At 39.0% G+C, this 14,074-nt stretch overlaps 1 protein-coding gene across 1 annotated transcript in view; it reads right to left on the bottom strand.

Moving 5' to 3' along the window:
* HIVEP2 (human immunodeficiency virus type I enhancer binding protein 2) overlaps positions 1 to 14,074 on the bottom strand; it is a 177,477-nt gene that overhangs the window by 162,249 nt on the left and 1,154 nt on the right. The window lies entirely within an intron of this gene.

The raw sequence follows: 14,074 nt of genomic DNA, 5'->3' as shown, positions 1-14,074 counted from the left end.
TGGCTCTAAATACAGATGAAGCTTTGCTAGCTCACCGCTACTCATTTCCCGCTGTGCTGCCCAGTTCCTAAAAGGCCACTGACCACTTCTGGTCAGCAGTCTGGAGTTGGAGACTATATTGTCCTCCGGACAATAACAAGATCAGGTATCATCATCTCGTACCTTTCAAGCTCTAAGTAAAAGTCAAGATATTCTTCAAATAGAAATATATTTACATAGTACTCAAGGGTTTAAGAGAAAACCTCCTTCTTCAGCCTCCATCTATACTTATACTTCAGAATAGGCTCTCAATAAAATCTAAATAATAGTTAAGTACTCAAATGGCCTGTAGGCAAGATTGTTAGGGAAATAGCAGTGTTCCCACTGGATGCATTAAAGTAAAACTGAAAATTTATGAACTATATGTTATCTTATTACAATGTAGTATTTTTTATTCCTCCTAGTCCCTGGCAAAGTCCTGTATACTTCTCCAGAGACTAAAAGTGTGACTGGAGCTAAGTCTAAAATACGTTAATTTCCATAATGGTTAAAATAAGAGTTCCAAAATCAAAGTACCCACTTAGGAAATTATAACTTTTGTTTCAGTAACATATTATTAATTCTTGATTTTTATTGAATATATTACTTCTGTATATACATCCAGTTGTTCTATGAAATATGTGCCTGTTGAAATATTCCCCTTCTTTACTATTCATTATGGGGAACAAAGTGCAGCGATTTGTGCAGGCAAATTTCATAGGTACTAAAGGCAGTCTAGATCTCAAGGAAGGATTTTTTTTAATTGTTAAGATGCAATGAAATTCTGCGTTGTCCAGGGTACTCTATAGATGACATTCTTACAAGTCACATATATGCATGAAAGACTTTCCAATATTCTATATCCCCATTTTTAATTAACAGTTAATTTGATTTATAATATAACAGCAATCATCTGAGCTAAGTCTATCAACAGGGCATGTCACTTATATGGCCAAAAAGTAGGAGGTCAAAAAGGTATGCATAACTGGCTCAAGTGTGAGCATACCATTATGTCTACCAGCAGGACCCGCTACCCTTATCATTAAAGTCTTCAGCCCTGCAATTGTTGGGTTTCTAGACAGTGTATAATAGGAATATGCCGATTTAAACCCAGTGTCTTACATGCAAATTCCATATATTTCATGCTATTTATAAATGCAATTGAATATTTTCTGCATAAATTTTTTCACCTACATATCTTCCATCTACTTTTTAATTTCATTACACTGTGCTTCTAAAGTGAGAGAATGCTACAGTCAAGGACCAGCCTCTCAACAGTACACATTACGACCCACCATTATATATCATTTAAGATATAAATTCCTTAAACTAGAATACAAGTTCTTAGAAAATATATCCCAATCTTTCTAACTTTTCACCAACATTCATTTAATATGCATTTTATGTTGCCCTAAAATCAGGTACTTCTCTTGAAACGCGCCTGACACTTTGCCACACTGGTGAGGTTGCCTGAGCAAAGTATCCCCTTCTGCCATGAAACCGCTCCCCAGTCCTCAGCCAGGGCTGATGTTATTATACCTTCTCAGTACTTCATATTTATCTCCCTTATGGTAGCTAACCTGCTTCTTTACATTCTTGCTTCTCTTAAGTAGTCCTTTCTCTCAGAAGCAGATTAGAGCAGATTATAAAAGTTTTGATGATGAGAATAGTGACTCTTTATACTTCATATTCTATTTACATTTATAGTCTATTTGTATTTATAGTCTACTTTATATTCCTGTAAGTCTTCTACATACCAGAATCTCAGTAATTATATTTGTCAGTATCAATTTGTATTACATTATTATACATTCCAACTCAGTTCTAATTATACTGCCTAGAAAGTCTCAGCAAGATGGCAAGGTCTTTCCTGTAGAACATTCCTAAACCAGTTGCTAAGAGGCCGTCTTCTGGACAGTAACTGGAGATAAGCAGTTCATTTTTTGAGGCCCCATCGAACAGGAAAAACTAAACAAAACAAACAAACCAAAAAATAGCCTGGAGTAGATTTCGGGCATAACCAACCAGATCCCTGAAGAAATTAATAAAATCACAATGAAAATAACATCACATGAGGTCTAGTTCAAGGAACTGGGAATATTTAGCCTGAGGAAAAGATACTTAAGGTGAACACGACTGCTATCTTTAAATAATTACAGGATTGTCACAAAAGACAATGAGTAAACGTATTCTAGACAGCTACAGAGGGCTCAACTGCTGTTAAACACATATGACCAAGAGCAGAACGGGCCACCCTAAAAAATAAAAACATGTTAAAGTAGAGACTGATGCAGGCAGTCTTGGTGATCTGTCCTCACCGGGATGAAATGATGCCTCCAATGGTTTTATCTAATCCCAAAATTCTGTAAGAGACTTTACATTGCAAAGTGGCCTGTCACCAGCTGACAAAGCAAAATCTGATGCCACCCTTAAGAAAATTAATCAGCGTATTTAAATGAGACACTTTAAAAGATGCCCTAAATAAGTCATCACTGCAGTACTATAAACTGTATCACAGTGAAAGGAAGACGTGAAATGACTCACAAAAGATTCAACTGATAGTGAAGATGCAGCCTGCTCAAAACCAAGATCTGACCCATCTGGAAAAAATCGCTAAGAAAAGGTCACACCAAATAAGAAAGAAGGTTATTTGCACATCCCAAAAGACCCTCAAAATCCCACTGCTTTGTCCCTGTCCCATGCTCTGCCTCATTTTTTTTAGAAATACATATCAACTATAAATAAGAACAGTAGCTTGATTTACACAACTGTGTGACATATTGTAAAGATTTCATATGAAATTTAAACTAAAACCAGTTGGCTCTGGAGATCCCAAATGTCAAATATACTGTTTGACACTGTTTGCTTTTACAGTTATGTGACGAGTTAGTTTAATATAATCAGAGCAGCCTATGAAGCCATGGAAATATTGTTATTAATTTCAAAGGGTCTTCTGTTTGCTTCATGTTACCCTCACCTCATCTCATAACAGTACAGGAAAAGAAACGTAAATCATGAGGACAATTTCTTCGCAATATAAATTCCTGGGATTATTTGCTCAAGTGTAAAATTTTTCTACATTAGCTATTAATTCCCATCACAACCATTTTCAGATATCATCAGGTTCCACATTGGCAAACTCCCACCAGAGCCAAAAATCAACTGATGACGGGGGAAATCTGGAGTTTATCGTCCAGTCATTTGCTCTATTCTATACTGTCGGGTGATTTATTTTAAAAGGTTACTTAGAATAATCGCAGCCACTTGACCCACTTTGAATGTTACTTTCGATTAAATTTGGGCACCAAGTTCATCACGAATATTACTGAGGTCACTGAAACAAGTAAACAGATTGCAAGTTCGAAAACAAATGTCTTTGGATTCCTTTTCTTTTGCTAGAACATAGGTACGTCTCCCTGGATACTTTGTTACACGTGTGCTTGCGTGACCTACACAAAATGTTAAGTAAACCCACCAGCCGGTATTAGGACAAGCTGTGAAGCTCCTGAACATTATAATAAATTGCATCAGTATCAGCCAATTATCTTGAAAACACTCTCCTAACCCCTTTCACAAATGTATTGCACCCTGTCCGATTTTTTCAACAATTGAATTATTCTCAAAACTGAGTGTTGCTTCACCAACTAAAAATAGCCACTCCAATTCTCTTATGTTACCCTGCTCTATTCCCAGGAGGTAGGGCAGTGCTATAAACAATGCTTCATTTTTACAGACGAAGAAACAATGAAATATAACAGAAGTACAGCCACTTAGCCTGAATCATTTTGAAAATCAATAATAAGGCAAGCAATCAAGTAGTGGGGTCAGAGTTTAGAGTTGCACATGCTGTTGTTCCTAGAGCCCTAGCATGGGCTCTAATGAGCATATTCTCACAAAAGCAGAACAGATATCTGAAATCCTCATTTTACCCCCAAAATCTATATTTTTCTATTTCTCCCAATGTAAACTTTGACACATGGCTACTAAAACTGACAAGAAAATTAACTGAACGTTTATAATCCTTGAATTTTCCCTGGCTTAGAGAAATCGACATTATCTAAAACATAAGCATCGGCAAAAGAAAAATAAAGTTTGGTAACTGTTCCATGGATAATCAGAGGCTGAACTTGCCATGACCTATCCATGAAGTACTGAACCAGCCATCAGGACCGTCCCTGGGGCACTGCTGAGTTGCAAAGACAGAAGATTTCACCACTAGCTACCCAAGAGAGGAAAGCTTTACAACCCCCAGCCTTCCCGCCTTCATTTTTCTTCGCCTCCCTGGGGCAAGGATATCAGAAAAGGAATACACTCTCTCTTTTATGCCTAATTTATCCAAACAGGCCCACAGAGAAACAACTCTTCCTGAAATCCCACACCCAAGAGCAACCGGTGGCCTTCACACAGCTTCCTTCTCAGAGCTCCGTGCACTAAACACGGCCAAAGAAAGGTGTCCCAGACGGAAGAATCCCAGTTCAACTACAAACTTCCCCATCCCACTGCAGTGAAAAGTGTACCTGGAGATGGCTCCATTTGTTCACTTGCCCTAAAAACAAGTGTAGGGTCTGGAGAGCCCTCCACTGTGGCTTTGAGAGGTGTTTGTGATTGCTGGGTGGGTGGCCCACCAAGCAGGTACAGGGCGTTGTTTCCTAGAGAATGCATAAAACTGAACATGCCAAGAAGCACTTACAGGTGAGCAGACCGAGGGACTCCGGCTGCAAGGCCAGCGCTTGAACCCACTGAGGGCTTCCTTCAGTAGGTTTTGATATCCCCTCCCATCTTAGCATGATAGCATTTCAGCCATTAGCCTCTCGAAAATTTTAATCATTCACCAAATATCTAGTGTCGTACCCTGCGTTTACCACACTTTGGTGAAAATGTGAACCATCCTACTACAAATTTTATATCAAGAACTATCAGTAAAAAAAAAAAATGAACAGTGCTTTCAAGATAAGATTAAAACAAACCTCTTCACTTTGGCAAACTTATACATGCATTTGATAACATTAATAGAATGTGTCATTTGAAAACCATTCGTTTTCTTGCCCATGAAAAATAATAGCCAGCACCTGATTCTACAGGTATGCAGGACCAGAATGCTGAACCATAAGAAAACCAAAAAACACCGCTACAATATTTAGTTACATAAAAACAGTTACCTCTCCAAAAATTACCTTACTATGAAACACACACACACACACACACACACATATATGTAAAAATAAATGGTATATTTTTGTTAGTGATTTAATAAGCCTTGCAATGCTTTTTTTTTTTTTTAGAGACAAAGTCTTACTTTGTTGCCCTCTCTAGAGTGCTGTAGCATCACAGCTCACAGTAACCTCCAGCTTTTGGGCTTAGGTGATTCTCTTGCCTCAGCCTCCCAAGTAGCTGGGACTACAGATGCCCTCAACAATGCCAGGCTATTTTTTTGTTACAAATTGGCCAGGGCTGGATTCGAACCCACCACCCTTGTTATATGAGGCTGGCACTCTACCCACTTAGCCACAGGCGCCACCAGCCTTGCAATGCTTCTTAAACTGTCACTTGGGTTAAGAGAGACCATAAAAAAGATTCCTGAAAACACTGAAAAGTAGTACAGTTACTGAATTTGTCGTAAAAAGTTTAAATTAGTCTATTTGAGTGCAAACTCCATGAGGGCCAGATTTTTTTACTATTTTTGTCTGCTGATAAATCCCCAATGTCTAGAACAGCACGTTTCTTAGAGCAGGTGCTTAATAAATCTTCCTTGAATTAATAAATTTTTTTTGTCAAAGTTAGCGGTCCCCTGAACACCAGTTGTGTATTCTAAGTAGGCCCAAATCTCCATGAGCAAACACTGGTTCTCTGCCTCTTACAATTTACACAAAAGTTCAAGTTGGGTATACATGCCCCCAAATCTATTTTTAGACCCAAAACTCCAGAATAATTATCCACAGAGAACCAGAGAATTTAGTTCACTTCACTGGAATAGCACGGGCTGAGCTAAATAATGTTTCTAGTAGTTAACTGTTGAAACCATGTACATTCTAAAAGTGTTTCTTAAACCACCTCCATCAAGAGTTTAATGAACCATCTGGAACGTTTAAGTAATATTTTACTGTCACAACAATTCGAATTCCATTGTGTTTTTCTTTGAGTCTAATCCCTTGTTAATAATAATCCACAGCTACTGGGTATTAAAAGTTACATGTGCTCATTGAGACGGGAACACCCATTCACCCAAAAATTTCACAATGACACTTGAACAGGTGTTATCCTTATTTTGTAACCTCCGTTTGATTAAGTGACCTTAATTCCCAGATTCCCCTAGCTGGTGGTACGGCTGAAATTTATCCAATTCTGTCTGCTTTAAACCGAGGTTCCTAACCCCGAGGCTGTTTCTCCCACGGGTGTACATCTATACATTGCTCAGGGGAGACAGTAGTGATAAGTGATAAAAATGGTTGGCAAGGCTCGGCACCTGTGGCTCAAGCGGCTAAGGTGCCAGCCACATACACCCAAGATGGCGGGTTCAAATCCAGCCCGGACCCGCCAAACAACAATGATGGCTGCAACCAAAAAATAGCCGGGCGTTGTGGCGGTCGCCTGTGGTCCCAACTACTTGGGAGGCTGAGGCAGGAGACTCGCTTGAGCCCAGGAGTTGGAGATTGCTGTGAGCAGTGAAGCCATGGCACTCTACCCAGGGGCTCAGCTTGAGGTTCTGTCTCAAAAAAAAAAAAAAAGGTTGGCAATATTTTTTTAAAATTTGAATAAATTTGATGTGCTGACAATTGCTTATACTGCATAGAGGGGTGAAAATAGCTGAGTTCAAATCCTACTTCCCCAATGACTCTCAGAGTCTTGGCAAAAACCAGGTAAACTTTCTGAATCTCAGTTCCCATACGTGTAAATATGAAGATATGAAAACAAAATCTTCTCAGGGTTGTTGTGAGAGCTAAGGAAGCTAAGGTAAGGAGAATGACTGGGAGGGAGCCTGGCACGGGGTAAGTGCTCTTTAAGCTTAAATTCTTTTCCTTCTAACGGATTTGCTAAATTGGCACTGTGCTGATTTTTTTTAAGTGTTTAGTTCATCCTTGTAATGCCATAATTACAGAATATAATGACATTGCATTCTCTACAGCTACAAAGTAGAATTTATAAACTGATAGAATATGAGTTGGAAGAGACTTTAGGAGCCATCTGTTCCAATCTCTTCCACTTCCAAATGAGGTCCGGAGAGCTTCAATGACTTGTTTCCAAGTTTTCAAAGAAAGTTAATTGCAAAGATAGGACTAGATCTTGCTTTCCTCCCACCCCTATTCCTGCTATACCCTGGGCTTTTGCCTCATGCTACACAGGCATGGCAACGCATGTAATTTTCAGACAATTAAGCAGTATAAAGTAACTTCGATTTAATTGCATCCAATTAACAAGCCAAATTAGCGTTTCATACGTACACTATTAAACTAGTTGTCTGGCTTCCAAAAGAAATAAAGCACAGTTTCAAATAAATCTAACATTTTAGTGAACAAAGCTACTTACGATTTAAATTAGCTTTCCTATAATCTTCTTTATATGGAATTAGACATAATTTCCATTTTTAAAAAAAACTGCTTTCTGCAACCATCAGGATGAGACTCCATGTTGTATTTTAAGTACTACAATCTTCTCTCACTGAACACATGATTTTCTAAGATCTATGTATGTGTGTGCATGTATACAAGCCTGTACAAACACACACTTATACATCCCTAAGCAAATACAAACGAAGGTGTGTCTACATTGACCTACTGCAGACTTTCAAAAGTCCCACCTTTTTGCTGAGCTTCTGGACTCAAATTCAATCTGCCACAATGCAAATAATAAGAGCTTCCAAGATCTCCCACTTTGTTTTTCAGAGAAAATGAAACCACCAAATAAATCTTTGCCAAACAAAGCACTGCATTTCAAACACATTGCACTACACTATCCGGCCGAGACTGTCATGATTTAGATACATCTGCTATCAACTAAAAAGCAGTATTCTAATTAGCCTTTAAATGAATTACCTGTCTGTACCTTACACATATACACCTAAAAATAGAAATACTTAGTAATTTAAAGTACAAGTGTTTTTATAAGTGGATGTCTGATGGTCAATTTTCACTATTAACACTTATATTTTCTGGAGCAAAAAAGGTATTCTAGTAGGTTTAAACAATAATGTGATACTTTATTTAAAATCATGTTCAAATTGACAACAGGTCATACATGTTTGGCCATGTCTAACATATTTTGATTGCTTTTGTTATCTATAATTTTTTAAGGTGCTTTTAAAGGTATCCATTAACAGGAGGAAAGAATTCATAAAGTCATGCAGTAGAGGCAACCTTCTTCTCTTCAACTTCTCTTTTGAACATTTTGGCAGTCTATTTCCTTGCCACCAAGATATTCATCCCATAAAAAGTCTTCCTTATAAGTTTTTGAAACGTGCACTTTATAGCATCTCTGCTCTGATTAAAAACCATCAGTGAAGTCCAGCTTTCTCAGCAGGGCTCTGATGCTCAAAAAAACCTGGGAGAGATGCACCGATCCCGACTCACCTGACCCCCAACCCGCTGTCCCTATGTACCCACCACTCCGCTGCAGGTCACAGCATGCTGGGACTCTCTCCTTCCCCTTTACTTACTAAAATTCTATTAAATCTTCAAGGCCCCCAATCAAAAAGAATATCATCCCATAACAACCCCCTACTCTTTCCAGTTAGAAAAAGATACTGTCTGTATCTATACTCTCCTTTCACTTGTAGTGTTAATAACGTTTATTTATAAGCCATATTTCCTCTGTCGATTACAAGATTCTTAAAGCAGGGGATCATCTTCCTTTCACCTCTCAGTTACTCATTCTGACTCTGGATCTGACTACCAAACCCAAGCTCGGAGCTACTATCTAACGTGGTCTCTTTTTGCCACTTAAATTTCCTACATTATACGTAGCATAAAGCAGGGAACAAATTAATCAAATGATACGGTTGACAAAACAAAGCTATTTTCACTAACCGTTTATTCTACTCTTTTTTTCATATTTTCATGTTACACTGACCCCTAATCACATGGAAAGTAAAAAATCAGATGTAAATGTCTCCAAATATCCTAATATTTACAGTCATGTTGAGAAATCATGGTAGGTAGGTAGCTGAATGTTTCACTCTTTCACTAATTGTTTAGAAACATATAGATTAACCTCATGCAGGGATCCAAAGATTAATGGCACTTCACAGAGCAACCTCGTAAAGACTTCTGAATTGGTAGTTATACATTAATTGAATCAATGACATTGGCCAATTCAGTTAACTGGAGCACCAAATAAGTATTCTTTTAAAACATTCTTTATTCTTAAAAAAAAGTTCCTCTACAAATAATAATAGCAAATCAACAAGTGAGTCTCTCAAACTGAAATCAGCATTTTTTTATAGAGTTATAGAAAATGTCCAGGGGGTGAAGGCCAACTGATGTGGATGCTTTGTGAAAAGGCAGGTGTGAACACAGAAGCTCTTCTAAGCGATGGCCCCTCAAAGTTCCCTCTTCAGGGATCCGCCTATAATAACAGGGTCATCAGGTATGCTGATTTGCCAAAGAGAGTCTTCATGTATGCCAGGCTAGATAATCACACAGGTGGTCAACCTGCCTTTGAGACCCTGCCCACCTGGTCTGGTCTCCCTGTATATCCCCCTCTCGTAATCTGCCCTCCAGCCCTGCTGGCTGCTTTCAACTCCTGGAAACACTGTATATTCCCCCACCTCAAGGCAGCTGCATTATTTCCTCTTTGTACAATGTTAACCTCTCCTCACCCATCTTTCTAATTGATTCTTCATCCCCAAGCAGGAGTGATACACACTTCTTTGCGTGTTCTCCACAGCACTTAAGACAAACGAGATACTACATACATTGGTTCGCCAGTGATTAACATCTGTCAACTCCAAATAATTATAAACTTCATTTGTGGTCTGGGTCATCATTACACCCTTGATGAGCTAGCACAGGCCTGATCTACAGAAAATACTTGTTGAATGACTGGATGAGTGAATGCATTGACCAACAATGATGGAGTACATGTCAGAGAAGGATGAAAGGAGGATGAAGATCAGACCAAGGTCTGACAATTAAGTTCAAGTCCTCGACCTAGAAAAGGTGCTACATACCTCATTGCTGAATACTACTGCAGTTACCTCCAAAGTACTCCCCTGGGGAAGCTATGCACTGAGGCCAGCACCTGGTCCACCCTTTGAAGCCATTTTGCAACTTTTTCTGGAGTGGCCATCAGAGTTGTTGTCATATGGCCCACAAAAACATGCAATAACGATGAACACCACTCAGCAAGGCCCTGCCACACGTCAACACAACCTGACATACTAATGGGAAACCTGAGTAATTGGAACAGCATTGCCTGCTTAAGTACACCATGACAAGTTTGTGAACTTAATTGTCAGACCTTCCTATGTGAGTGGCAAGTCAAAAACATTGGTCCTGGGTGATTCCTGACCTTACATCCAACCACACTGTCAGCCAGCAGTGGTACTTCAGACCCCACCTGCTTCCTGCCCAGAATCACTCTCAGTCACACAAACCATTTTCATCTCTCTTCCTCTCTCCAAGGCACTTGCTTCAAATAGGTCTAAACAGTTTTCCTCCCAACTTTAAGCTGATAGAAAATCTAAAGTTATAGACACTTGTAGAATAGATCATATGTCACTCTTAATGCCTCACATGATGAGTCATGGAGGTGTACGTTGAGATGAGCACATATTTGTCCCAGAATGAAAGTGACCCAAATATCATGCAGTTCTGACACTATTCTAAGGGTCGCCATGAAGCCAGTGTAGACCTCCATCTAATTAATGCTGGTGTCCACCACCCACGCATCTTAGAGAAGCCAAAGACCACACAGACTAAGGAAGCTACGTTATCCTCTTCCATGTGAACATTTCAGAGTTGTGACACAATAACAAAGTGCTAAAATATTTTCCCCAGTTACTTAATGGCATCTCATAACCACAAAAACTGATTTACCATCTCTTTTTTTGTATGCATTGTCATGAACGCCATATAAGAAGCTATGCATTTGATGGTGATCAAATACCAGGAACAAACAGAAAAACAGTACTTCTCATACAGTCTCCTTAAAATAGGCACAATTTTATTTTTGTAGTTTTCTAATCCTCTGTGTTCCTCCACAGCTTCAAACATGGTGAAGCTTGACTTGGAACATTCATGGAAGTCTTACTCAGTATTTATGAAGGCTCCACCTGTGCGATTAGAGGAAATTCATTCACACTGGATGGTCTGAAATTCCTTAGAAAACCTGAAGTTCATTAAGTTGAGTTAGTGAACTTCCTCTGCTCCTTTTTTATGATATCACTATAAATGTTGCGACATTGACAGTCAAGTTCTAGCAAAAATATGAATTCACACATAAATTCATGAACTAGAAACGTATGACTGAAATTTTCAGGTAGAGATTTAAACTGTGAACCACTTCTCCACCTGCAGGACTACCGAGTAGACCAACAAGCTCGGCTGATGCTGACTCTACCAAATGTGAAGACAGTGTTTCTTTTTAACAAACAGGAGAAGAGCAACCTATTTGGTCCACAACCATACATCCAGTGGATCTTAGCCATTTTTCCCTTATTATAATAGTTACCCAGTCAGGCACTAAATTACTTCACATCTTTAAGTGGATCACACTTTCCCTAATACCAAATAACATTCTCGGTAGGTCTTTAAAACTAGTTTTCCTATGTTAAGCTATCAAATGATCTTTAGCTAATTACTAATAACTCAAAAACCTAACCACAAAACAAATAGTGTACCTTTTTGTTACAGCTACTATTAAAATGTGCCCTTTGTTTGTTTTTTTAAGAAAGGTAAATTTTAAATTGAGGTCATTGTTTTAAATTGAGTGGGCATAAAAGATTCAACCTGGTTTTCTGCATAGTGACAAAGTGCCAAAAGTTCAAGCAGACACATGCACTGTTACTCCACAAGAAACGCCTGCACATATGTTGTCCTCTGTTTTGTTTTCATGGTAACAAGAACATTCGCAAACACACTGCATGTAAAAGCAGCCTGATCAATTTAAAGATTCTGCTGGTTAATCTTTCAATGGAGGCAAATAACATTATTTCCTTATGTAATATATACACAGTAAATTTTTCAGACTCCATGTTTAATGGAAATACAGAAATGTTTTATCTACTTCAATGGTATTTTATCAAACACCTCCATAAGTATCTAACCAGTTAAAAACCAGTCAGATTTTATATCTATAATATCATTAATAGGTTACCATACCCAAAATTGTCCCCAAATCAATCTCATGTCAATGTTAAATACCCTTAAATAAATGTAAACAGTCTCCAGGAAAGTTAACCATACCATTACCAAAACAGATATATAGGTGTCAGTAAATGAATTTTATTTTATACCTGGCCTATACTCAAACCAAGAAATTGTCTCAGACAATTTTCAAAAAATTCGCCAGTGTAATGTAATGTTTTTCTGTATACAAGAAATACATCGCACATTTCAAACCTAGTGGTCAAAAGAGATTATGACACTAGAGACACACTGTCATTACGTGGATATTGGTAAATCTCTTTCAGCTCAAAATAAAAACGACAGTTGTCAGGTGGTAACATGATTCCATAGGGGTCCACAGGAATTTTCTCTTAATATTGAAAATGATATCCACTCTATTCACATACAGGCATTCCTGTTTTGACACATTATTTGGCCTATATCCTAAAAATCAAGCCCAATCTACTCATTACACAATCTACTTGGGCAAAATTTTGCTTTGGCACACTTAGAAGGTGAAAAAGCAAGGAGGCATTTGCTATTTCTAACATATGTAATATATAATACATATGCAAATACAAAAAATAACTGGGTTTGCTCAAGGACAAATATCACCAAATATTACTATATCACTGGAGGAAACATTTCTAATAAGGTTAAATTGCCTTTTTCTAGGAGGACAGATCATTGAAAATTTAATTAAAATGGATCTTATTAATATTTCAAGTAATTTCTGGGCTTGATTATGCACAACAAAAGAAACAACAGAAAAATCAATAGCCCTTGACTCTCTCGGGCTCTGGGTATGTTAGAAAAACACAGCACTCTTGTGAATTACTGAGGTTTAGTCTTGGAGTTGGGGGAGGGCACCCACATTTATCCGGAGGTAAGTTCAGTTATTTTCAAAATTGCAAGAAAGGAAGGGGAAAAAATCAGTTCAAATTTTCCATTATAATGAAAGTACAGGAAACAAGCTTTTCTGTATTCATTTTAGGCCTAAAAAACTGTGCAGAGAATAGGGGTTTTGCAATGTCAGTTGCACACACATCTTCCTGTGTGAATTCTAAGCCATTACAGGTGTCCTAAGGCCTCCAAGTGAAACCTATTATCAGGAGATTCCTCCGGTTTCCAAGCCATCCCACTGCCCCCCACCCGCCCATACATTATAGCAGATCTCCCCGCAGCGTCCTAGTAAGGACCCTGGGTCTTCTCTGCATTCCTGAGCGCCCCCCTCTCCCTGGGCGTCAGCATGTAAAAAGCTTTCTCATTACAGAGGACTAGTTCCTGCGGTCCTTTTTAGTTAGATGCTTTCAAGTCAGCAGAGAGAGGAGAGAGACACTTGAAGAAACCCTCCTTCCAGTCCTCCTTTTCCCCATGGGGAGCCAAGTCCCCGAAGAATGCCACCCAGGGACACTTCCCGACCTTCTGTCACCTCACCCAATTTGGGCTTTGAGGGCTGGGGTCGCGGTTTCCCGTGTCCTCTGCTGCACTGGATGTGTTATGTAAGAGGGACAGAGCGCGGGAGGCACATGCGTATACAGCGCACCGATCTGTGATAACAGCTGGGGTGGCAAGGATGGTCTGGAGTCCCTCTCTCCCTCCCAAATACGACAGACACCACACTCGCATCAGCCCCCACCCTGCACACACGCATGCACACACAGAGACACACAGAGCTGTGTTTTCCTGTCTCACCCCTACCAGTAGCAGACGCACAGAATGGAAAGGGGGGGGGG

This window comes from Otolemur garnettii, unplaced genomic scaffold (genome assembly GCF_000181295.1).
Source record: "Otolemur garnettii isolate 467f Iridium unplaced genomic scaffold, OtoGar3 scaffold00042, whole genome shotgun sequence".
Lineage (NCBI taxonomy): Eukaryota > Metazoa > Chordata > Mammalia > Primates > Galagidae > Otolemur > Otolemur garnettii.
The sequence above is the reverse complement of the archived record's forward strand: the minus strand, read 5'-3'. Positions and strand labels throughout refer to the sequence as shown.